At 41.5% G+C, this 25,010-nt stretch overlaps 1 long non-coding RNA gene across 2 annotated transcripts in view; it reads right to left on the bottom strand.

Moving 5' to 3' along the window:
• Positions 1 to 25,010, bottom strand: part of LOC139827245 (uncharacterized) — an 86,699-nt gene that overhangs the window by 34,185 nt on the left and 27,504 nt on the right. The window contains exons 1-4 of one of the 2 annotated variants that reach the window (XR_011737677.1): positions 14,895 to 14,991; positions 12,628 to 12,780; positions 8,457 to 8,512; positions 7,633 to 7,732 (exon numbers count right to left, since the gene is read on the bottom strand). This is a non-coding gene — a long non-coding RNA (uncharacterized lncRNA). Of the gene's footprint in view, positions 1 to 7,632; positions 7,733 to 8,456; positions 8,513 to 12,627; positions 12,781 to 14,894; positions 14,992 to 25,010 lie in introns of those variants that run through there. The other variant, XR_011737678.1, reaches the window with a different exon arrangement.

Below are 25,010 nucleotides of genomic sequence, written 5' to 3'. Positions count from 1 at the left end.
AGCATGAGGACACCGTGGCACAGAGTAGCAGCACAGTAAATGTGTTTCTGGCAAGGACTGAGATTAGGAAGCAAGGAGTTGCTTTCCTTCCTGAATCTTGAAATTTCAAATGAGCAGGTGAAGAATTCAGCTTAAAAATATGAGTTTGCAATGTCAAATATGATATGTTTGCATTGTTAACTCTCTTGTAGTACTTTTGCTGTCTTCAGGCTAGGGTTTGTGTCAGATCAAGGGTTGCAATTTAGTACAAGGAAATCTAGAAACACACAAATCTTGCAGGTGCTGGTAGAAAAGGATGGAGAAAGTAGTTAGTGTGGAGAAAGGATGTATGATTGATTTTTTCTGTCTAGCCTCTGACTCAGCTCTGAATGATTAATATAGTTAGGATTGGGTTTTAAGAAAAAAAAAAAAAACAATAGAGCTAGTTCTAATATCAAACCTTGGAACTTCAAATAACTTCTCTTGAGTTATAAGCGTCAGATTTTTGAGTCTTGCAAGTCTTGCTATGCTAAAGATGGAGAAATGAAGTTAGCAGGAAGAATTAGTTCACAGTTATTTTTCTTTCTTTAGTGGTTTATGTTTCAGATCATAGTTAGGAATATTGTTAGGTGTACCGATAGAATTTCTTTCAGAAAAGAAAAAGTAACATTACTCTTGAATCTTATGAGTTGTGCCAGACTCATATGTTCATTTGTCCTCCATTTCAGGGTTGAAGCTGAGGGGGAGGAAGTCTCTGAATAGTTTTGTGCTTGCACCCTGCAAGTCATAACAGGTAAGATGAAGAACACAGCTAGCAGAAAAAAACCACAACTGACGAGTAATTTCAGCGTTTCAAGAACCTGTCTTTTGGGGCAGCAGTAAGACAGGGAAGAGGAAGTCTAGAACTTCAGGGACTTTTCTTATTCTGGAAACTTGCCAACATGAGGTAAGTAACCTCCAGGTCAAATAGTTTATGATTAATTTTATGGTTCCCATGAGTTGCAGGTTGTTTAGTCCTAGTCTATTTTAATCCAGTCGCGTCTGATGAGGGATAAGAAATTAGTCAGAACTTCTTTTTCCCTACTAACTTCATCCCACATCTTACCCTCTCAGTGGCTGTAAGATTCAGGAACAAATCTTGCTTCACAGTTTTCACTGTCTAAACCCTACCCTTGAGGAGAGGCCTGAAAGCTATGGCAGGAATCACACTGATTGTAAGACCTTTGTCTCTGCTAGCTACTTCCATTGTCTTCCATGACTGGAAACCATCAGTTTCAGTAACAAAGCTAAAGCTAGGATTCCTCAGTCCTAAGCCTTACCCAAACCTGAAGAAAGAATTGGAACTTACAACAAGCTTAAATTAATTATATTTTATTTCTCAACAACATTAAAAATCCTTTGGAGTTGGCAAGATTTGGGCAAGCAGAATTTCTCTGTAGCATAAGCTGTAGAATTTCTCACTTTCTGAAGCTACCTTTAAACTTAAACTAAATTCTATCATTCAGAACAACTCATATTCAAAGGGAAATCAGGTGTCCTTTCCCCACGCCAGCACAAGGAAACTGCTGGCTAGGTTTAGCATTCAGAATAGCATGGACTGAGTATTTTAGGCTGTTATTACCTAGCAGCTCCTGTTACAGGACTGAAGATTTACCATGTTCAGAGACACTGGAGAATGTACCAGAAGGGTCTTTACCTGTTATTGTATTGGCCTCTCTAGTAGCATTAAGACAACAGCAACTTTTGGAACAGGCAAAGATTTTGAGAAGGAGATGCTATGGGACAATTTTTTTTTTCTTTTTTCTGCAAGTCCTCGAGGCAAACAAAGGGTGGCAGACAGCTTGGGAAGAACACGTAGTTTCATATTCTTGGCCACCTGGAGGTAGGGTAGATTAGGTCTAGGGTTTTGAAGACAAACTGTATTTTTCTGTAGCTTGCAAGGCTGAAGGGGATTATTTCTACATAGGTACTGGTGTAAGGATCAGGTCAGCAGTAGGTATTTAAGATTAGATTTTTCAGATCAGTATTTTCAGATCTGAAGAATATAGCAGCATCTGATCATGCTGCCTCTAGGTCTCGAATTTGTTTCCAGCACTGGAAGATTCTGGGTCCAGACCTTTTCTTTGCCTCATTGAAGAGGAAATGATCCAATTGTAAAGCTAATTCATTGGTTTCTCATTTTCTATACCCAGACCTATTCCTTATTATAACCTGTCAGCTTATCTCATCCACAAAAATAAGCACTTTCTGCCAACTAGGTTCAGCTGCATTTCTAACCACAATAACAGCAGAAATTATCCTTACTCGTTCAGACTTGCAGTCATGAATCCACGAGGTCGCACAAAAATTTACAACAGGTAACCATTAGCCATAATTTTTCAGTTTCTGATGTCATCAACACCAAGGCTAACCAATAATCACCCTTCATTGTACCACAAACAAAAGATTCATGGTTAATTCAGGATCAGATACTGGTTTTCAGGTTAGGTTAAAAGTAAGGGTTAGGGCTCAGATTACTTTTGGGACAGCAAGGATTAAAGAGATCGTTCTACTGTTGGGTACCACATGACCTGTAGGACTAGAAGCTGGGCTATCGGAGACAAATGGCTTGTGATTAATTCTCTTGCTGTTAGGGGTCTCTGGACTATTAACCTTAATTTTAAGGTTAGGGTTCAGAAGATCTGGGTCATCAGAGCTAGATTTATTGCTGGATTCTGCAAAGCCCAGAGGGCTAGTCTGATGGCTTGAAGAGGAATGAGCAAATGATTTGTGGTTCGGGGCAGTTAGGGATGACTAGGCCATGGGAATAATGTAGCAAATAGTTCGCACAGATGCCAGTTTTGGCTTCAGCAAAGATTTGGTCTGGTAGCAAGCAAAGGATAAGTTGAAGTGTCTTTTACATTTAATTAGCCTACCACCTAAAAGGTGTCTAGGATATATTAGATGAACGAACTTATCAGACTTACTTCCAGTCTGTTGGAAATACAGCCTTGTTAAGCAAGTAATATAAGATTGGATTAATTTATCAATTCACTAATTCAAATTCACTGGAAATTTTCAGGAAGAAACAAACACATACACAAGGGCCTACTAGAATGCAAACCTTGGTGTCACTGACAGGCCAACCCACTAATAGCAGGTCAGCACAAATCATGCAACTAATCAGAATTTTCTTCTCAGTATGAGACAGGAACAAGAATAATTACTTTGTTCAATATTCTCCAGTGTATAAAGCCAAATTTCAAGGAGACACAAGACAAGCTGAAGGCAGAAATTACTCCATCTGCAGCTCAAAATCTCACCATGACAAAGTTACTAATAATTCTGCAAATGACAGTAACCACTACATCCAAGAGCCAGCACAAAATAAACCAGTGGTCTACTAATCAAGAGAAAGCCTGCAAAGTAAGGTGGAACAGTGCTACCTAGCAGAATGCTGAAACGATGTCTAACCCCCAGTAAGGTGGGGGGTTACTACCAGCATCACTTTGGGCAAAAGTCCTCAGAGTTCTTGACGTCAATGGTGGCTTGTGGTATGTGGTATTTGACTTACTGCCAATCACCTATTTGCCATCACATTTGGCACTTATCATTAGTATCAGTATTATTGTCGCAAATCTAGCTACCCAAGAACTAAACCCATCACTAACTAGAGGGACTCAGAGGCACCAATTAGGTAGTCTGCCATGGTCTTGTTTCAGTAGCCAAAGTAACAAGAACAGGCTACGCAGTTCATCACATGATAACAATCACAACCAATTCCCAAGCAAGTACTAGGAGTGTAAGGTATCTGAATGCAGACAAGATGAAGCCAGACATCTTTTTATCTCTGAGAGATACTAATCAGACCCAAGAAAGAGTGATAAAAGCAATGCCTAGACGAGGAGGTTAAAGGTGGAGTCCATTGATTTACATGTGTGGCCCGTTGGTCTTCTGGGTTCTGCTTCCTCCTATCTCTGCCTTAAACAATTAGCACACAATGGTGCCACATGAGTGGCCCTGAATGGACCTGGAAAAGAGCAAGAATATCATAAAGTGCCTCAGTCTGTGGGGCAGAGAAGGCAGCTGCCCTCAGATGGGGATTGTTCACTTGTGTGGCCTCAAGACAATTCCAAGAACAAGGCAGGGAAAGAGGCAACTCAACTTTGTCTGTCATTTTCCTGCCCTCCCCGCCCCCCCCCATCCTGGAAGCTTTCTCCCCTTCTCTGATAGGCGTTTGAAAACAAGAGCATTCACTTTGAGGCAGTAGTGGCACAGGGATAAGAAGTTGCCAGGACCAAAGGTTGAAGTTCTCTCTGGGCATGCAGCTGCCAGATGGCTGCCTACTCCTTCTCATGTCTTCCCTTCCCCATGCAATGGTGAGCTGAGTGAGGTTGAGGGGAGAAGCTGTGGCTCCTGTGTTGACAACATGAATAGGACTACATTTCCCCTTTCGGGAAAAGTTCAAGATCATCAGCTTGAGGAAGGCTGCTTTGGGGAACAGTTATGATGGCTACACCAGGGAAGTTAGCATAGGCAGGAGACAGCAAGCAGGAGACATACTTGGGCTTTGAGAGTGGAAATATGGAGAAACGGGTGGGAAGTGATAAGGGACCAGGAGCTGGGAAGCAAAGGCTGGGAAGCAGGGGGAGAGGTAGACTAGCCAGGCTCTGATCTGCTGGTGCTTGAAGTTGTAAGGCTTGTTACTAGGAAGAGATTTATTTTTTAGAGCTATGTTTGCTATATTTGGCATGGGGGCACTCGAGATGGGGAAAAAGGGTCTGCTGAAGGCCAGAGAGGATGTATGTGTACAGGGGAAGGGACTGACAAGGAAAAGGGAGTAACAGAAAGGAGTAAGGGACAATGTTAACGGCCTTGCAAGTCTGCAAAGCTGGCAGCTCAGAGCACTGCCTCGACACTGGACAGAGCTACATTAAAGTCTCAAAACTAAAACACCGTCTGACTGAGCTCTTAGGAATTCACGGGTGCTATCAGTTAACCTTTCAGTACTGACTGAATATTAAATCCCAGTACAGACTGCCACAGGAGGAAACCACTGTCCATTACACTCAGACTAGTTAATCTGGTAAAGGTACAGAACAGGATACCCAGGCTGACAAAAGATATGGTCTGGCTTCCATCTAAAGAATGATTAAATAGACTGAGACTCTTCAGCCTAAGGGACAATATGATAGATGTCTGTAAAATCACAAGTGGCATAAGCATGATAAATAGGAAACAATCACACACTATTTCTTCTGGTATACAAGCCAGAGGGCATCAAATGAAAAGCAGGAAGCATTTTTCAAACAAATAAAAAGGTAGATTTTCTCTTTCTTAACTCACAGTAAAGCCAGCTAACCCCTTACCACAGGATGTTGTGGGATACCACAAGTTAACTTGCATTAAAAAATTCATGAACGAATCCACAGAAGAAAAATCCATCAGAGCTATTAAAAACAAAGGCCCCATCTCTGGCTCAGGATTACCCAAGCCACAAATTCCTGAAGCCTAAAGAGTGTTTTGAGGAAGTCTCGCTGTATTTTCCCTCTTCCCACAGCCTTCTTCAGTCATCTGGCCCTGACCATCCTCAGAAATGGGATACTGGGTTAGGGATAGACCTTCCAAATTAACCCAGCCCATTGTTGTGGGCAAATGCAAGACAGAGGTAGAGAAAAACATGAATATTAATATGTGGAATAAGTGCAGAAAGTCTGTGTGTCATGATAAATGGAACCAAGCCCAGAATTTGGGAACACTGAGCTTTAGCCGTCACTGGAAATAGATACACCAGTCATGCAAACAACCATGAAAGTACCACTGGACAATAAAGGGAAGCCAGATAGGGTGGAGGCAGGTCCTTCACTAGCAGCAATAATTCAGCCACGTAGTGGGAGTTTTATTTCAAAACCAATATATTTGAACATCTGTGAGACTTACGAGACTGTAATGGGCTGGCAAGACAAGATTCCTTGTCTCTTCTGTGGCTTGTGTTATTGCAATGTCTGGCCTCAGAAAGTCAGCAAGTGCTGGCACAAAGGACATGGCAACAACAAACATTTAAAAGGGAACGTGTAGCAACCTGCGTGGAGCTTGGAGGGAAGAATCCAGGCTGCTGCTAGTCAGAGTGGAAGAAAGCAGCAGGAAAGTCAGTATGCACTGAAGGGATGCTAGCTGCAGCTGTGGTACATCACTTTTGCACATCTCTCTTCTACCAGAAGCTTTTCAGTAGCCTTCTGATACTCACAAAGCTCATCCCAGTTCCTAGGCGAATACACACACATGTAATTCATATCTGTGCATCCTTTTTCCCTTAATTTCCTTTAGTTTAGAGAATTGTTGAAATCCAGTACTGACTATTCTCCTCACTGTCCCCATACCTTCAAACCAGCTCCACCTCTTCACTTGTTTTTATATAACAACTACATATTTATAAAACTATTTCCTGCCTCAGCCTCTTTTTCTAGCAGACAAAGCACACGAAGCTGTTTTTATTTTCTCCCACAAGGCAGACATAGGTTCTAGTTTAAATTCATCATCCCTCACCATACAGGGTGAGAACTGTACACGGTATAGCCTTCTTGGATCTAACCTGTGCCTTGTAAAATAGTATTAACACTTTCCTATCTGTACTGATGTTATCTTTTACATAGTTTAAGGGTTTCCTTTGCTTCTTCATGGGCTCCTTCAAATGACATGAACATTTGTTGTCACAATATAACCTCAAACTCCAGACCTTTCTCCTTCTCCTGAATAGGAAAATCTATGAGATCTCCATCTAGAGCAGACATTTCTGGCTTTAGCTCTTTATATGCATGACTTCACGAACAGTCTAGTCCTCAGTGTCATACGATTCTTTGTATATAATATTTGGATCTCTCCTTAGTTTGACAATGCTTCCCATCTTGAAGTCAAGAGCAGATTTTATTGGTGTACAGTTAATTCTGAGCCAGCATCATTAACGAAAATATTCAAGTAGGTAAGGACCACAACCGTCTTTGCAACCATGTGCTCTCTACCCAGCTGTCTTTCAGCTATGAGTACCAGCCATTCCTGCATACCCTTTTATTCACCTTGAAGCTTCAGTGTTAAAACCTATCTGTTGCCTCTTAACTACCTGTATTATCAATATATAATCTACAACAAATTGTCAGTTAAGTACACAAAGGCAAAACTCCACTGAATATCAAACAAGGATATCAGATAAGCCTAGCATGACAAAATTTGACAAACCTCAGCTGCAATTTACTTCTTTTCCCCACCATTTCATATTGTCTTTATCTTTAAAATATAATCTAAAATGCTGCATATTAGGGAGGTGAGCCTAGAAGGCAAGTAAATTCCCCAAATCAGATTTCCTCCCTTTCAGCAGCACTAAACTTGTGCTTTCAATTTACTAGAAATATTAAATGTAATTTTGTAGTAACGTGTCATTTACTCTTATTAGTTATCTGGCACCAGCCCTCCTATAGATTTATTAAATTACTTTGCCTGTGACAAGTAATATTATGTGCCAGCTCTTCCAGCATTCAGAAGTGGAGATTATCCATTCTCCTCACTTGATTGTAGTGAGCATTTTGAATTCTGCTTCACCTCATTTTGGTTTCTCATTCCTGTTTGTCATCCTGGCCATCATCACCCTTATTTGAAAACTGAGGCAGAGTATTTACTTACTTTTTTGGGTTGCACTTTGAGAATCAAATCCCTGTCATATCTTTAGTCCATACAGCACTCCCAATTTAATCTCCTTTCTTCTCGTGTTCTCTTTTTATTCCTACAACAAAAGAATATCTTGCTGCTTGCTTTAATTTTCAAGGTTCAACTCAGCCTCATTCCTGGCAGTTCTCGCTTTGCCTGTATACTTCCTGACATCCAAGACACAGCTTTCTTTGCCAGTCGATCTTTTTTTCTATTCTTTGTAAGCTCCCTGCTTACTCTTAATATCCCCTGCAAGATGGTTATTTATCTACTTCAGGCTGGGGCCCTCTTGGTAGGTCTTTTCCACCCACGTTGTTGGCATACAAATTACAGGTAGTTTTGTACCTTTGACTTGAGAAATTCCAAGCTTCCTCCACATTCAAATCCCTGTATTTTTCATGACAGTTGACTTCACTAATGAGTTCCCTTAAAATTTATCATACGGATATTTCAGAGTATATAACATTACATAGTCCTTTATGTGTTTAAACACAAGTACCACTAACTTCAGTTGCAGCTGCGAATGCTCAGCACTTCTGCAAACCAGACCCTAGAGTCTCCCGTCAGGACCCCAGAAATGAGAACACACAATTAGTGACCACCTGTGGAAAAGTGTGATGCCTGGCAAGGCACAGGGACTGAATGGTAAAGGGAAAGGGAGAGAATTCAACCGTGTAAACCACTATTCAACTATTTTAGCCGTATGACTTGCTCTTACTTTTCCTACAGCTGCCTTGTTCCATCACTATACTTCTCACAGGTTTTTGTAACAAATGAAGCAAGAGTATTAAAGACAATACCTTGCCCCAGTACTCATTCCTGATTCACTCCCAAAGCAGGTCAGTGAGTAAATGGCCTGTGGAGAAAGAAATACTCAACAAATGCCAAAAAAACAGTATTACTGCAAGTAAAGATGGTATCAGAGAGCAAATTTATGAGATAAGGCAGGGAAATGTAATCATGATTGTAAAGTTCAGAGTGCTTTGGAAATTTTAAAACATCCAGGTGCTTAAATGAAACTTTACTAGTACTCTGAATATGTATTTTTCTGTGTAAATTGGCTTGTTCTTCATGTTTTTGAAAGCAAAGTGAAAAACCAGAAGTTCCATCATGTAAGTACTTGTAAGCACTGCACTATCAACTATATGAATTTTCCACACAGATCTAAGTAATTTAATTTAGTGAAGTAGCTTATAGCATTTGGTTGTTGACCTCTTTATTGGCAACACCAAAGTGGGATGACACACACTCTGCTAGCATTTCAACAGACTTTTGCTGACAGCAGAGAAACTGTGAAAAGACCTAAATATCACACGTATTATTCCATGTTCCTCGGCTATTTGTCTGTCCCCTGCCAGCATTACCTCTCCTGTCTCACCTTCTCTGACACAGCTTTGCCTTCATTAATCTCTTCCCTGCTGCTGCCTCAGGATCTAAATATCATCCTTCTCATGAAACCTTGTCACTCGCTGCTTCCAGCACATCTCTCTCCTTGCCTAACAAATCTGAGTCTTCTGGATGCTTATGCACTGTCCCTTTTCTTCTCCCAATCCTAGTCTTACTGTCCAGACAGCGTCAATTCCCATTTTACATTGTAGTCCTCACCTCCTCATTCTTGCCACTCTATGACAGCTTCCCCTGACTATCTAACCTTCCTTGTTGCCTTATCTCCCTTTCCCCTGTTCTATCACACAGGACGTAGTCTTTGTACCTACCTGCTCATCAGCTGTTTGCCCTCACAGATTTACCCAGCCAGTTTGTTCCAGTTTTCCCCTGCTTCATGATCTAGATTCCTCTTTAGCACGCCTCTCCCTCCCTTTCTTTCCCTGTCCATCTGCCTTCTAATCCTGTTTTCATTTTCTAGCCAGCACTAGGTTCTTCCATCTTCTCACCCACTATCACTTCCTTTCTTTCTCAAGGTGGTTCCTGCTCTCTCCTCATCATTCCTCCACTTGTCCATTGTCCCTTTTCCCAGATAGTGAGAGTTTTTCTTCTTAATGTCAAGAACAACTAGTGGCAGTGATTGTGAAAGATCAAGTTATACGCTCTTCTTTTAATAAATTTTAGATGTTTTTCTTTTGTGTTCAATATATGTCCCAATCTGCAGATAATATTCTGATGCTTGGTGTTAAGACATATGTGTATCAAATCCTCTACTTCCCATTCTGTCTCCCCCATTTCAGTAACATGGAAACAACCCAGCCTCTCAGCCACACAAGAAAAAAAAGTTTTGACTTCTCTTACGTGATTCATTACAGTGAAATAAACTTGAACAGAACATCAAGAATGGAAAGTTGGACATATTCTAAATATATAGATAACTAAGGTATTGGGAGAGGAAGAGAGGAAAATATTTTGCATGGACAGTTTACAAACCCACAGCACTCTTAGAAGTGACTGCTGCTCCATGGATACAGCTGAATTGAAAGAGGGCTGGTTTCTTTGATAACTCTGTGTTTCAAATCAAATAAGTAACCTCATAGCAGTTTCTAACACATAAAGCTAGTTTTTGTTTTTATATGGGATGCCTTGCAAGTGCTGTCACACTAACTAGGGTGAGAGGTGACAGATTGCAGCATTACTCAGTCTCATTCATACTTACCAGCCAGAATTAGCTTCAAGAATGCCACAACCAATACTAGATTTAGTGCCTGTCTCAGACTTCAGAGTTTCCCTTCATCTACAGTCTGCCTATTTTGGCTTCCCGTGTAGTATGAGTTGGTATAAGCAACACCAGCTTTGGAGCTAGCAGACACAGGGGAAACAACAAAAACAAACAAACCCAAACAAACAAACAAAAAACAATCCACCACTCATTTAAATACACACTGTGCTGCCAGGTAACAAACCTACTGACTGTATGCTCTGCATACTGTGAAATTCCACTATTCCAGCAGAATGCTTCTTCTGAAAGATCCTGCCATATCCTAATGAAGCCATTCTGCCAGAGAACAAAGATTAGCCATGTCTGAGACCTCGACGGGTCAATTCAATCAAACAAATTCAAAGACATGTTGGGTGGGTAATTTTGGAGCAGACTTTTACCATCATTAATGTAAGCCACATGGCAATGTTTTACTGCCAAGGCTTTAATCTGGTGATAAAACAATGTCTCAGGAATATAACACCAGGAAAGACAAAAAACAAAAGCAAAAGTATCTCCATCATGCATACACCCCCCCACACACTGAATGCTGTAATGGTGAGAGTTGTTTCAGAACATTAAAACTGGGGGTGAGGGGAGCTTTCTTTTCCAATCAGCTTATTTAGAAGTTTAAATTGTCATTCTGTTTTGAATATATAACTAACTGAGCAGTAACTTAAAACCTTGAGCTCTGAGTACTCTTGGATGGAGACCAAGAAGCCTGAACACTATATCCATGCAGCTCTGATTAGCTGGTTCCATGCTTGTACTGAAAATGAGGCGTGTTTCAAAATAATTTGAAATGGCTCTTTCAGAGCTGTGCTCCAACAGAGGCTAACCACCTGAGAGGCAAAGAGTGCCAGACTGTGCTACAAATCTTGTTCAGAAGCAGTGGCTAAAGTGGAGGCTTGGTTTGTCTGGTTGGCTTAGCCAAACACCTGGGAAATGCATCAGGAGGAGCCATCTTCAACCTGTTTTTCAAACATGCCTCATCCCATTAGAGGTGGGGTTAATCAAAATAAGGCTAAACTTTGTTTGTAAGATTTGCGAACCTTAACAAACCATTTCCTCAACAGACCATCACGGTCTGAATTTTGAGTTCATAATGAAAACTGAAACCTGGCCGGTGTTCGGTGGTTTGGGATTTGACAGAGAGTATTTCACATGGCCCTAGTTATTGGCGAAGGAAATACAGCGTGGCTATGTCTACAAATCCCTGAAAACTAGATTGGTAAAATAGCAACAGAGTTATTAGGAAAAGTGGAATTGCAATGGCAGCCTAAGTATTTTTGTGGTGTTTTTGCAAAAGGCCTGCACTTAAGATGGATTTGGCATGACTTCAGCTGCACTATCCTGTAATTGTCTAGCCCACAGCTTTCACCACAACTACCTGAAGATCCAGCTTCTGGCTGAATGGAAGATCTTCCAAGAGTCCAGTCTAACTGTGGAAGAACAGTTTATACTTTTGGGAAAGAATCAAATCTCTGATAGGTCTGCTAAAGCTTCAGGAAGGAAGCGGACCTTTGACACAATGGCCCATACGCCTCTCTCACAGCCAGCACTTTGTAATGTTTGTAAATGGTGATCATGGACTGAAGCACAGCTTTGGTCCACAAATGGTAACCAACAGGAAAAAAACACATAAATCCTTATGCCTGACATGAAATATAACTCATAAACAAATGAAATGTCAATTTTTCAGTGTGCGTAATTGTCATGAAGACACCTCAACAGCCAATTTAGGCAGACAACAAGCTCCAAATAGACTTTATTCTAAGCAGAGCTGTTCAGCAGAAAACAAACTACGTAAGGGGCTTATCCAAAATTATTCCTCACTCCAACAATGTTATACAACACAGGTTCAGATACCAGTTAGGAGTTCAGCTACTACACAACCAACTCAAACTCAAGAGAATCAGATCCCAAACCTCTAGAGTGATTATTCAAAATATGCATCTTCCCACTCTGTTACAAAGTGAGGACTCTCAAGGGTACCCAGATCACTTACGAGCTTGGCAAGGTGTCTCAATGTTCCTTAGATGGCCAGTCTAAGGAGAAGAGTCTCCCACTGCGTAGCCACTGCTCTGAGTAAGACCAACTCAAAGGGGGTCTCCGGTAGGCTCCATTTATACCCTAGTTGAATCTGAGCTGTTGTCATTTGTGGTAGTGGTCCAGAAACCTCTCTTGACCAAGGCATCTCATTGGTCAAATGCCCTGTCTGTTGACCAAGGGGCATGTGCATGACCATAGTGATCCATCAGCCTAGAAGTTTCTGTTACTTTTGGGGCAGGGTGGAAGTGCAACTACCACAATAACAAACCTCGTACCTGGTGTAACACTGGAGATCATCCTGTGAAAGTGGGCTGTGGATATTGTAGACTCAGCACTTTTCCAGCTATTGCTTTATGTAGTTCTTGACAGGGACTATGAGGCAAATGGACATCATAAACCTTGATCAGTTTGGATTCAGGCCGTCAGTTCTGACAGAGAAATAAAAAAGGAAATTTCAGACTTGATTGTTATATGTTGTTCTGTCTCCAGCTTGATAAGGTACATTAAAATGGATTCTCCCTCTCCTACACCATTAGTTTAGGAAGTGCACTGAAATGATATTGATCAAATGACTGACAAAAACAATTTAGCTACAGCCAGCAAACAGAAGACAATGACTATGAGCCAGATTGGCTGGCATAAATCGGTGTTCTGTGGCCCTAACTGAGCGAGGGCCGAGCAGGTGATGACTTTGCCTCTATAACCCTATACCAATGCACATGGACGGAGTCTGATGTGTAACTCTCCTAAACAAGAAGAGGATTTAAGTGCGCAAAACCTTATGCATTATGATGAAATATATTCCATGAAAAAAAAGACTTCTATTTTGTGTTTGTGTCATAAAACTTAAAAGAAGTGCAAATTTTAGCTGGGAGGGAACTTTTATGACCTAGTTATAAATGTCTGCAAGGAGCGGTTTGCAAATGAAACACTGACAAACTCTCAAGCAGAACAGTGCAAGTGGGTGCGCCAGTAACATCCCCTCCAAATTCTACTCCAGTGCAGTCAGTGTGTCTCATGCCAGCATTTGGCGTCCACAATGAAATAACCAGTACAAAGAGAGGAAAATAGTCATTTCTGAATTACTGTCCCTCCTCAAAAAATAACCACAAAAACAGGGTAATTTTGTTACTAGAGTGTTGTGGTTCATATGTTCTAACAAGAGACTGTCAAAGAGAAAGCAACATATTCCCTCTCGTATATGTAAACAGGAGAAGGGGAGGACTAAGAAATTGGTCACAACAGCACTGGTGTGACAAAGAGAAAGCATTCTGTGTTGTGCTTAGAGACAAATGTTTTTTAGATTCTTCTTTGTCTATTTCATAAGACTGTTTCACCATTTTTTTCCCCCTCTAGGTCTGTTTCATTGCTACTTAAATAGTTTTTCTGGTTATTTATTTATATATATATATATATATATATATATATTTTTTTTTTTTTTTTGTTATAGGCATGAAGCTCAATTAATCTAACAAAAACAAGCTTTTTAAAAAATCTCAATTTTAACATCTTTATCATAACAAGGTGCCTTGATCAATAGATCAGTCTTTTTGTACAGTTTGTCTCCTGTGCCCTTTCCTGGCCAAAAATGGTCTTAAAAGAGAATGACATTTCTGTTTTATAATCCCACTGATGGAATTAATGACTATGCTTATTAATTAGGATTATTGGAATTTCCCCTCTTTCTGCTTCATAGTAGCACTCCACCTCTGCTTGCCAATCATAATTACAATTACTGACTCTATCGCATTTTGCTTTTTTAAATGAAATAAAATGTTTGGCTTGGCCCTGTGCCAAGAATGGGGTCATTCCCAAACTTGTAATAACATATACTTAGCTGATGTTTCTTAGTAACATGTGTAAATAGGAAAAAACAGTTGCACTGCGGGGGTTTAGCTTGGCCACATGTGACTACAGTTAAAGAACATGGGAAGAAAATCAGTGGTCTTGCCATGATAGCCATGCAGTTCAACAAGGAGCATGCTGCACAGAGACAGAAGTGCAGACATAATGCTGAGTTAACTGCTTTCTTTGCTCAGCAGCAAGCCAGGGCAGTATGTCCCTCCTTTGCTATGAACCAGCCATGCAACCACTGTCTGGAGCTGTGATGAGGAACTGAGCCTCAAAGATGAGTCTAGGAAAAACACGATGAAGTCTACTAGAACATTCATTCTGATATCTTCTATTTACCTCTGGCAACACTAAGCTCCTGTTACAATTAAAAACACATCTTTGGATTAACGACACTACAAGAGGGTTCTCGGTAGCACCCTCTGGATAAAAGCAGAATGCTAGATGTTGCTATGAGAGGTGGGCTAAAGCTGTGAAGCTTGGGCCAGGTTTAGATCCTTGATAAGCCAATATGTTTGAAACCAAGGGCTTTTCTCTGACTGTTGCAAAAATGGGCTCTCCTTCAGCTTGACTCAAACTTTGATATTCAGATTCACAGAACAAATTTGCCCCATGCTTCGCTGCAGAGTAAAATGTTACGAAAACAAAGATTTGATACAGAAATAAAACAGAAAGCAGCAAATACACTGACCATGTGAAGTTATCTTAAAGTCATTTTTCTTTCCAGAGGCCCCAGTGACTTTCACTATTCAGATTTCTGCTGGTTGTTTCAGATTAAGGGGGTTTAACATAGGCATTCTGCAGTGGAAACAGTTGCAGGGTGAAAATTACTATTAGTACAAAAAGAAATTACTATCAATGTAAAAAAATTCATCTAGCAGGTACCCCCAATACTCTGTATAGCAACAGATCTGGTAGAGGGACTGCCCAGCTCTACGCTGAGCATAAAAAAAATCTTTCCTGCTGCTGACTCTGTTCATTGAGGATCAGCTGCATCCCCTCAGCCTTGTAGAACTACCCACCGTCCTGTCCAAAACCTGTCATTGGGGAAAGCTGGAGGCCACAAACCACAGCTTCCCTTCAAGTGCCAGGTGCCCATGCAGAGGTATGAACACAGCATTTTGAAACCACTGTGATCAGTCTGAGACATAATTTGTCAATGTAGGAAACAACAGGCTGGCAAAGGGAGAAAAAGCCCAGAACGGTAAGGTAAAGATGTTTAAAGATAGTCTTATCTGACTTTCTTCCCCCGTACCCTTCCAGTGTTGTGATTTCTCCATTTACAACTGCAAAGAAGATGTTTCTTGCCTTGCCACTGTGCATAGGGATAATGTATCCCTGATCTTCCTATGAGGTTTAAACAGATGGGACACAGTATACTTTCTCTTTGACTCTTAGCAACTTGACTGACTTTGTCTAAAGATGATCCACTGCAACACGACTGTGTGTCCAAGGCCAAATGAGTACACCACACGCTGAGAGGAATTCTTCCTGTGTGGTTTGGTGGTTATGGTAGGAATCTGGCAGATGTGGCTCCTGGGCATTGGCATCTTCCAAGGTGCTTGTGTGCAGCTAAGCAGAATTAAGACAGGTGGTAAATGGAGAAAAAGCAATAAAAAATTATGTGCTTTGATTATCATTCCTACACAAAAGCACGACCTTTCTACTGGTCGCAGATGAAACAGTGAACATTTTGTTTTTCACATAAGCCCAGCAGAACTTGAACATAACTTGTATAGGAGCAGGTGTCCTCTCTATTTTTCACATAGTATAAAGTTTCCCATGTGGCAAACTGGGAAGTCCAGATCTTGGCCCAGGCTGTGGTTGCTGTGGTTTTTTTTAATCAGTGTGCTGGCACAAAAGAATCACAAAAATGGTTTAGCAGGCTATCCCAAGTATTTCCCTGCCATGGATCTACCAATAGGAGTTAGGTGGTTATCCATTTCAGTCAAGGCAATCTGGGGTACACAGGAGGCCTATCTCATCTTCATGTGGGGTTGGTCTGAGCAGAACAGGTCTAGAACAGCCATTGCCAAAAAATATCAAAATCTCCAAAATTTTTAACCTTCTCTCTCTACTTCCCTTCTTTCTCTTATTCTTTCATAACTCAGATCCAGACTTTCTTTTGCTACATTATGGACTCCATATTAATTATAGTAAAATTGAGATGTCATACAAAACTATGCATTGCTCTATCACAACATAAGAGACAGTGGGAATAATTCCCAAAAGCTCACTGGGTTAAAAGCAATAACAACAGCTGGAGTTATCTGAGTTTCCCATATTCAGTGGATGCCTCTGGAGATGATGTATTTACATGGTGTGAACACTGCAAATATAGGTACCATGATACCATAATGGGAATTGTTATGCTATTAAGTCAATAACAAAAGTTTGAGAGTGAGTTAATAAGGGTGCCCAGCATAAGCTGCAGGTTCCCAGAAGCTGGGTAGAATCCATTTAAGCTGAGTGCTTATCCCCTAAATAAATATGATGTGCTCTCTCTGAGGCACAGCACTCCTGACTTTTTTGAGGGGCCAGTTACTCTATTCCAGCAAGGCTGGAGCCAGCGGTCTAGTCAAAGTCCACTACAGTTGGAAGGAACTAAAGCAGGAAGATGGGAATAATTTACTGTGACAGTTTATATACCTTTTCTCGCAGACAAGGCTCCTCACATGTACATAATGACAGTTCTTCATGTGATGGCCCTTCTGCTGGTACATACACAGCACTTTCACATGAGAAAAGGATAAAGACCATGTGAGAGAGGTTACGACACACATAAGCAGCAAAGTAATCTCAGGAACTATGTCACATGTCTGTCATCTTTGCCTTTCGTTTGCCACCACAGACACTGTGGTATGGCTGATTCATGGTACTACCTTAAAACTTGGAATTCAAACATGATTTTTGGGGAACCATGTAACTCTATTACAAGGAGATATTCAGTGTTTTGATAGCTGCTTGGCAGTTGACACAGACATCTCTGAACAGACTGGAATAAAATAAAGGCTCATATGTAGAATACAGAATGAATCAATGATGTTTTCTCAGACTGCTGTGAAAAGCTGATTTAACCTTGACCATCGATGCTGGAAGACAGCCTGTGTGAAATTAAAGCAGCAGAGATCAGGGCCAAATCCTCAGCTGGTAAAACTGTTGGAGCTGCACTGAGGTAAATGGTGTTAAATCCCCACTATCAAATGGGATAGTCCACGTTACATCATCCAAAAAACACTTTAAAGTATGAAAAGCCAGCTAGCAAGCTCAACAAGAACAAATGGTTTACAGAACAGGAAAAGCTCCTATTCATTAAATAAGGGTCAAGCATATGGGCCAGTAAACTTCCCTTCATTTGATCAATTATGCTTTAAAAATCAAATGAAAACCATTCTTAAGGATATGTCAAACAGTTAAAGCCACAAGAATGTCCCACGGTTGGGTAACAGTAAGGCAGTAAATCAGATCTTTTTGTAGGCCTAACAAATGCAAGGCAAACAATAACAAAACAGACAATGGCAGCAGAGCTGTATCCTTTGAACCGGACACTGTAACAGATATATACTGTGTTTTGCAAAAACAGCACAATAGTATGTTGCTGAGAGCATACAGAAATCTAGAACAACAACAATCTGGCTTTTCTCCACTTTAAGTCACAAAAAGCCATGAGGAACTTGAGATACAAGGACATTGCAACTGCTTTTAAACAGGTCATTCTGCTACGTGAGGTCAGCAGTATTGCTGCTATTGACTTCAGCTGAATCAGGTTTTGGTGCACTGGTTTTAATTTATCACGTTATTGAAGTTCCGCACTGATATAAATCCACACCAGAGCAAAACTAGAATAATGCTGTAGTTAATCAGGCCTAATGAAACAATGGCCCTCTAGGTCAGAAATACAGCTGTATCTCTGATATTAGAATTAATACTTGCTCAGCTTTGAAATTAGTTAAAAGATTCCTGCTATGTGTGTCATAGATCACATACAGAGAGGCTAACCAGCACAACCCTCAGATCTCTGTGATTTGGAAAAAATGCCACACAATGAGGTGCAAATCAATAATTCTAATGATCCATGTGCCAAAAGAAATTCCATTGGCTAAGGACTAATATAAAAAATAAGCTTGATAATACGCATGAAGCCTCACACCAAAAATATCTGCAGATTCATAAAACTCTTCTTGCAGCCCAGGAGACAGAAGAGCAATACTTGTGCATACTACTGAAGAGGAGGAATGACATACATGTGCCATCTGCCCAACATCAACCAGAGCATTCATATATTCTAACTAGCCTGCTGCAGATACATTTAAAAAAACTCATAGATGAGCTTCAGGAAAAAATTATCTGCATTCCCAGAAATTATGAGGTATTTAAAATAAAGTCTGATGAGTTAAGTCAGTAGACACTTTCAAAATCAGTACCAGACATCCCTGAGGAATGAAGGAAGTGATGGATTTATAATAGCTGATGATTTAGTTTACAAAAGAGGTTTGATCACATTGGATCACATGGGGGATTGGACTAGATGATCTTTCGAGGTCCCTTCCAATCCCAAACATACTGTGATACTGTGAAAGACGGACAGTTTTTTCCATATACTAGAGAGACATAACGCTGAACTTAAATCTGGTTGAACAGACACCCTCTATCCAGGAGTTGAAACCAAGCAGAGAGTTGATTTACAGCTGCAATTCTTTTTAGTAGCTTAGGCATCCCCTTGCTTTAGCATGCTCCATATCATGTCCATAGCTCATTTTGTCCCACAGTCACAATTGCCCAGTCCTGTGTTCCCTGTGCATGAGGTCACTCCTGCAATTCATGCTTGAAATGCTCACAAGTCATTGACTGGCACTCTTTGACCTGCGACACGTAGTGCTCTCTGGTATGTTTGGGAGAAGTGTTGAAGTAAATACACCACTTTGAGAATGACAGTAATTCTCACTGACCTATACGGGTGACTTCAGCTGAGGGTAAGTTACACGGGAATGTTCTGCACCTTACTGAGCATATTCGTGTGAAAAATAACATTCGTGTAGCATTAAGAGATACATATAAGCAAACATTTCAGCCACCAAGAATTCTGTTCATTTATTTTTAAATATTTTTGTTTGACCAAGTTACTTTCTTATTTATGCACCTCTCACAGGAATGCGTACTTACTGCAAGAAGGGCAGAAATTTATTTATACCAACATCTCTTAACAACACTGCAGCAATCATTTGCTTCTAAATGGAACCCAAATACTATGCCTGTATTGCTACAGAGAACTTTGGCAGGTTGTTTCAAGCTTTATCAATGTAGCACAATACTTATGAAAAGTGACTGTTTTCTAATTGAAAACATATTTTACAAACATTTTTGTCTTTAGCCACAACTAGAACACAAATATAGAAGATAATTTGACTTCAGAGTGGGTCACATGCTTAGCAAGGCAATAAACAGATCTCCACCAACTGAAAATCAAGCACATTCCTTTTCATTCTACAGTCAGGAAACTATCACAGAGATATATTTCTCCCCTCTTGTTTTGTATTAAATAAAACCCACTGTTTTATAAGGCCAGAGTGAGCAAAGAGCATTTAAATCCCCACAATTTTGGCATTTAGGGAACAAAAGAATTAATAGAACTGTGCAGTGTCAGAAGGAAAAATACGATGATTTCAGCAGTTTAGGAAAAACACAGTATCATAGGTACTGAAAAAAGTTAGCAAAGGGCAAGATAAGTTTTGTTATGTCCTGGGATATATGCTTAGATAAAAGACATGATAGTTCCAAAGAACACAAATGAAAAAAACTGAGTCAAGTTCATGAAATGACAGACTATGGGAAAAGCAAGAGAGAATTTGACCTAAAAACCTATTTCTTAGAATATGATTCCTACTCTAAAATTCAAAGAGAAGCCAAAACTAATAAACAATTAGTACAATGTCGATGTTTATGCATATCAAATCATGATGTGCAAGTCGAAAAATATCAGCAGTTCAAGTTACGAAGTGAACACCCAGAGAGGTGTATCAGTTGCTCAAAACATTCACAGGGCAATGAGATGGCTGAGAAAGCCCACAGAAACTTCAATCCTTTAAATGCAGCACAAAAGGCCAGTAAAGATGTGTGATTGGATCCAACTGGACCTTTAGAGTGCACCACTGAACAGAACTGGCTTCTTCAGTCTTGATGCCACTGACTGTGTGAACATGGGCGTTGCTATTCATAAAGTCATAAATACATAAGTACATAAATACTGTATTTACAGTTGTGTTAAACCACAAAGGAAAAAAATTCTGTGAGGAATGACACATAGAAAACCACTCTCCGCCTTGATAGTCACAGCCACAAAGTCAAGCCAGACTGTTTACCTGAGAAGAGACCCAAGATGTCTCAAGTCAGGAAGAAATGTCACAATGGGGTTAGGCTCTCAACCACAGACAGGGGACGTGCCTGTCCCTGCTGCCTCTGTGAGATCCCAGTGACATCCCAGCCAGCCAGCCATGCAAAGCCGGGGGTGAAAACTGGCCTCTCACTGCAACAGAGGGAGATTGTTTGTGATGAGGGCACTAAAGTTGGTTCCACAGGAAGGAAGAAGTTCATCCCTCTGTTAGAAGAAGGATAATGCAACACTGAGCATTGCTGAGATCTGGATTTGCTATTATAAAACAGATAATAACAGTTCTAAAAGGCAAGAGTGTGTGAGAAGGGCACCACAGACACATTTGGACTCTCATGTCCACACCTGTCTCACATATCCAGCTGAGTCTCAGGAGATGGTGGCAGCTACCAAGAGACCAAGTTTTACTAGCAATGGAGAAATCAGCTCATTTAAATAAGTTCCTTTCACATCTTTACCAAATGCTCAGAGAGAAATGCTGAGATCTGAATGGTTGCTTTCATTTATTTCAATAAGTTTTGATTGAAACTCTCTGCTCTGTGTGGAAGTGGCAAAGTGCCAGGAGGAAGGGGCTTGTCAGTTGTGATGTGGTGCTTTTTTGGCATTTTTTGGGTAAAAATCTGTTCACTCTTCCAAAGTCTCCGTTTGGTGAAAAATCAGTCTCAGGTGCTGCAATAAGCAACAGCTATGATAGTGAAACAGAGAAAAGCATGTGGTGTCAAACATGACACTAATGATGTGAAGTGGTTTCCTGATCTGAGTAAAATGAGTTTAGTGATTGCAGTCCTGTTCTTGCAGCACAGAAATCCCCCCAAAAAGCACCATTGCAATGTGCTACATCTGTTAGGAAGGTCAAGTATTTAACAGACAATGCTGTTATCTAAGGTCTCCTCCAGATAATCCTCCTCCAAAGCAGGTTAGAGGAACAGGAGAGGGGTGATGAGGGAAAATGCATGTTAAGCACAATTTTCTTCTTGAATACACAGTTGAGGTTGGTTTTGCTTTCTGTTAGCCAAGGACAACAAAAGCCATAGCTGTGTGATAAACTTTTTTTGAGCAAGCTGGACAGAAATGCCCTTTAAATTAATCTAGGGAGGAATAAAAACTCTTTCACTTAGCAACAGTCTCTTAGTCCCTCAGCCCCTCTGAAAGCCTATCCCTCCAAAAGAGGTGCCTCTAGTCTTCTCTGTTCCTTTTCGCCTGTCAGCTGGGAATTGTAGCTCTCGGCTAATTTCCAATATTTGGGTACTGTTTTGTTATACAGTGGGACCAGCTATTCCCACAGGTCCTTCAAGGGGCCACATACACTGTTACACTTCTTTATCCCATGCTGTCATTATAAGACTGTCCATATTCACTACAACAGAAAAAAAATTACTTCTGAAATAAGAATGCTTACGACCCGCCGTGTTTTGGACCATAAGTAGAACCTTGTGTCCCGATGGCCATTCTGGAAGCTGCCAGGCATGGCTTTGCATGAAATGTCAGAGCACACAGTTCCCTGAGCTATCAGATCTGATAGAACTTCAGTTTGCATCTGCAGAAGTTTAACACATGTCAGATCTTTCTGACAGCACTACAGTTTTTGCTGATGCTGAGAATATTTTGCAACTAGTTTATATCCTTTCCTGAGGAAGCAGAGAAAGAGAAGCCAAAGCTTTAATTCTTCTAAGCTATTCTCTTGATTTTTCTTTTGATACACATTTTTACCCATAGGCATCTCAGTTACTAGCTGTACTTGCCAGTCCCACAAGCACTTTGGAACCCTTCTCAAAGGAAGCTTCTTCCTTGTCATTACCAAGTCTCTGTTTGCAGAGAGCTCACTGAATAAAACACACTCATCTCTGACTTCCCCTTACCGTCTTTTCTAGGAAGACACACTACTCATCATACCTTCTGCAAGTTTCTAGGGTATGTGGGATACTACCCACAGCACTCCAACACACATTGTGTAGTCTGGTTGTTGGGAGAGGAGGACTGTCTGAGTGAGCCTCTTCTCTGTTATTAAATACTGCAGCCAAAGCTGAAATACTATGCTGACATGAAATTCATGAACACAAAAGAGAGACTCACATGTTGGTAAAAGCAGCAAGGATCCCAGAGAGCACCTTCCCACACCCTAGGGTGGTCTCTGTGCTCACAAGAGAATGTTTGCTTCTGTTCCCACCTTGAGTGAAGAAAGACAGAAACAAGACTAGCTGCTACAATCCACAACTGAAATACAGAAATGCTCTACAGGGCAAAGGAGTGGTAGGATAATCTCTACAATAGACAAGCAGGCTCAGTCAGCACATTGTTGCAGGGAGATGACGTGCCAGCAGAAGAGAATAGCAGTCCCAAGACAATTGTGGCTGGCCCACAACCTCAGTCTATGTCAACTCTGTGGCCTGTAAGCCAAAGGTTTGCTTTTTTCCCCAATCCCTTGCATACCACATGGCATCTCCAGCCTTACACAACTATGGACTTCTCCCCAGATCTTTGGGTGAGCAAAACAAAGTCAGGAGCAGACTCCAGGTAGTAGCAGACAGCATGTTAGACATTCAGTCTGAGAACCAAACAAGGCTAAAGACTGCTCTGACTCTGAAGAACCCTCCGGCCTCATTCAACCCCAGCTTCCTTGAACCTACTGCTCATGTGACACCAATCTGTGCCCGAGAACAGAGCAGTTCCCTTTTCTGGCCATCCAGGTGCTTTTTCACTACTGGTCACTTGGGCAAATGACTGTGGTTCTTCATGCAGTTCCTACCTTGCTGGAATTCATCCCTTACAAGAGGCTGAAGAATCCCTTGTGGAACGGCTTGAAGGAAAAAAAAAGGTCTCCGCTGGATTACAGCTCCTTGAATGCAGCAGAAGGTATTTAAATGAATGAAAATTATACCCAGACTGTTCTGCAAGATCATTACTTTCACTACAAGAGCATTACTCAAGCTACTGTGCCTTTGTAAGTTATACATCCTCTAATAATGGTCACGGTGTCAAAACAGTGAGATACATTATTTCTTCTCAGCCAAGAAATCAATTATGAGGCTGCTCCTGGAGAATCTCCATATATACCAATATGTAACCAGCATTAAATTCCTCAAATTAACTGGTCCATGGCCTCTCTGCAGCAACACAGACTATTGTAATCAGGTGTTTGGAAGAGATAAGAAACAATAGTTCAAAATTATACACAAGGACAGAGCAAGACTAAGGGGCAAACCCGGGCTAATGCCTATCTCCACCCCCTCAGAGAAGCCAGCAGTGGAAAAGACGCAAGATAATTCAACCCTTCTCCCGGAAAATGAACAACACAGCTAAAACAGGGAGGATTTTCAGCACTTGGGGAAGGGGGGGCCAGGAGGGAGCCTGGGAAACTTTGACCAACGCAAGTGCTGAGTGCACAGCAGCATCCTACAGGCAGTGGAGCGTTCCACCCGCACACACCAAAGCGCAGGGTATAGGCAGCCCCCTTCCCGTCTTCAAGTCCCTTCCCGTCCTTTCCCACCGCCGCAGCGACCCATGCCCTCCGGGGCGGGCGGGCGGCGGGCCCGCGCCAGCAGAGGGCGCTCCAACACCAACCAAAGGCGGGAGCGGCCCCGAGCGGCCCCGCCCGCCTCGTTAACGCGCCGCAATTAGAGGCTCCGGTTCTGCGGGGATCAGCTCTCCCGCACCTGGAGGAGGAAGCAGGCAGAAGAGGGGTGGTGGGGGCGCAGGGTATGGGTGTGCTGGAGTGGAGGGACTGCAGGTTTTTTGCAGATGCTTCTATTTTTTCGCTTTCTTTTTTTTTTTTTTTTTTTTTTTGCTGTTCAGGCCAAATTCTCTGCCAAAGGGAAATGTCTGTCTTCCCCCAAGGCAGGAACTGAAGAACATGACTCAGGGCAGGGCAGCAATGAGGCTCTTTCATACCCCATTTTATTCTTGGGTGCTGTGAGTTTCCTCATTGATTCTACTACAGGGATGCACACATGTGGAAGCCACAGCGACTCCTGATAGCGTTGGTCTGCTGGCTCCTGTCCTCCTACTACTCTCCCTTAGGCCTGACAATGCCTCCTGCACAGTGAGGGGACAGCCAAGGGGCTTCTGGAATGCACAACCTGCCCACCTGTGGTGCCAAGCCCTGACTTCCTATGGTGCCCAGTATGCCAGAAGCATCCCTCAAATGCTTGCATCAGGGACTAACGTGCAGAAGACCCTGCCCTACAGGCTCGTCCAGCCCCTTCCCCCTAACCCATAATCTGATGCAAGAGGTCTCATACAACAGGCAGAAGTGGTGACATCCTTGGGCCCCCTGATGAAACCTTGAAGCTGGGTTTAACTTCAAAGTTGGCCTTCCTCTGTGCAGCTGGTTAGGCAGCAGCCTCCAAGGGTCACTTCCAAACTTAATGGTTCCATGATTCTCAGTGCTGAATAAGTATAGATGAAACATAATTATTATCA

Source organism: Patagioenas fasciata, chromosome 2 (assembly GCF_037038585.1).
Source record: "Patagioenas fasciata isolate bPatFas1 chromosome 2, bPatFas1.hap1, whole genome shotgun sequence".
Taxonomy (NCBI): domain Eukaryota; kingdom Metazoa; phylum Chordata; class Aves; order Columbiformes; family Columbidae; genus Patagioenas; species Patagioenas fasciata.
This window is presented reverse-complemented; position numbering and strand designations above follow the sequence as displayed.